The sequence below is a fragment of the Stegastes partitus genome, unplaced genomic scaffold (assembly GCF_000690725.1).
Source record: "Stegastes partitus isolate 25-593 unplaced genomic scaffold, Stegastes_partitus-1.0.2 Scaffold1082, whole genome shotgun sequence".
In the NCBI taxonomy this organism is placed as follows: domain Eukaryota; kingdom Metazoa; phylum Chordata; class Actinopteri; family Pomacentridae; genus Stegastes; species Stegastes partitus.
The window spans coordinates 186168-187912 of record NW_007578813.1 but is presented as its reverse complement, the minus strand read 5'-3'; the positions used below and the strand labels follow the sequence as shown (position 1 = coordinate 187912).

General features: G+C 39.2%; 1 protein-coding gene across 1 annotated transcript in view; it reads right to left on the bottom strand.

Moving 5' to 3' along the window:
- Positions 1-1745, bottom strand: part of LOC103367774 (gamma-crystallin M3-like) — an 8466-nt gene that overhangs the window by 4858 nt on the left and 1863 nt on the right. The gene's annotated exons all lie outside the window — the stretch shown is intronic.

Genomic DNA, 1745 nt, shown 5'->3' with positions numbered 1-1745 from the left:
CAAACAGGTGTAGAGAGCCTCTATGTGCATGTTAGTGGCTCCACCACGATGGTTGCTGTGGCTCGTGTTTAGCAGTAAATCACTAAAAGATGATGTTTGAGGAGAGAGGCTGCATTCTGCACAACACAAAACCCTGCACTGGGACCACAACATATCCGTTATTACTACTGTGACTGAAATAGCTGCAGCTTGACTTCTGTTGCATCCAATCAGGTGGAGTTGCAGTTAGGTTTTTTAAGAAAAGCTTCAATAACATCAGTCAACTGACTCATTGTTGTAAGGCTGTTATTTAATCTCTAGTATATCATTATGAATCCACAGAAAGTTGATTTCTGCTGGATTTCCTCAGATCTCACTCCGATGTGGTGGTAGAGGCACAAAGATGATTGTATTTGAGAATTCTCTCCAGTGTGTGAGATCCATACAGCCCGAGGTTCGGTTCAGCCTCACAGTCGTGGAGCTGCTACTCACTGAACGAGAAGATGTTTTTCCAAGTGGTGATTCAAAAACAACCTCGGATTTAAGGAGCTAAATCTCAGATCCATAAGATGGAATGATACCTATCCAGGCTGCATGTAGGTGAATGTGATCACCTGGATGCATCATTTATATATAAATGTTTATGTCTGTGGCATAAACCACTGTCATTCAGTAATATGACATTTTGGGATTTATCTCGTCATAACTACTATTGTGCTAAACTATTGTTTTAACGTTGGCCTGTTTTGCACACAGCAACACAAACTGTGTTGTCATGGTGATTAGCTGTCAGTAGTTGCGGATAATGGAGAAATATTTGAAATAAAAACTGATCCCTTTGAGAATCTGACTGAATGAGCTGAGAGCAGTGATTGTAAAGTCCTCCAGCAACACATCTCTTCCCTCAGAGGATTTTACTTCCCAAACAACAGTGACGGGGTGATGGATCCATTCAGTGCAGCAGGCTGCTGTTTCATTTTATTGACTGACTAATTATGACTGTTTGTGATCTGCATGCATTTTATTTATGGTGCATGTGTGCTACTTACTAACTGAAACAGGTTGTTGCAAAACTACATTTAGTTGTTTAATATGCAATTAATTACAAATAAAGCATGTATGTGGAAAGTGTGTTCATGTTCAGTGTGTTCACGTGTAGAGTCAGAGCTACTCCTGTATTTAAAATGGCTGCAAATCATTTGTCTGATAAAAGTGTTGAAACAAAGCGTCGTGAATGAATGTATTTCTGGAGGTCACACAGGAATTGCAGGAATCAGTTGGAAACGTTTTGCTCATCGCTCTCCGATGCACCTGTCTCATAAAATGTAGAGCGCTTCTTTGTCTTATATCCTTTAAACTGTACCAATAAACAGACCGACCAAAGAAAACACTTAAAAACTTTATTTTGTTTCTTAGTTACTGGTTTATCAACGTAACTACACCTAGAAGGACTATAAACAGTCAAAACCAGAAGTTTACATGCACTGTATGAAAAGACATAAAATCTTTTCTCACTGTCTGACATTAAATCAGACTTTTCCTGTTTCAGGTCAGTCAGGATCACCAACATTAGTTCTATTTGCTAAATGCCAGAATAATGAGAGAGAGAATGTTTTATGACTTTCTCCAGAGTCAGAAGTTTACATCCACTAAGATGCCTTCAGACTATTTGGGAAAGCCCAGATGATGATGTCATGACTTTGGAAGCTTCTGATTGGTTAATTGACAACATGTGAGTTAACTGGAGGCACACCTGTGGATGTATT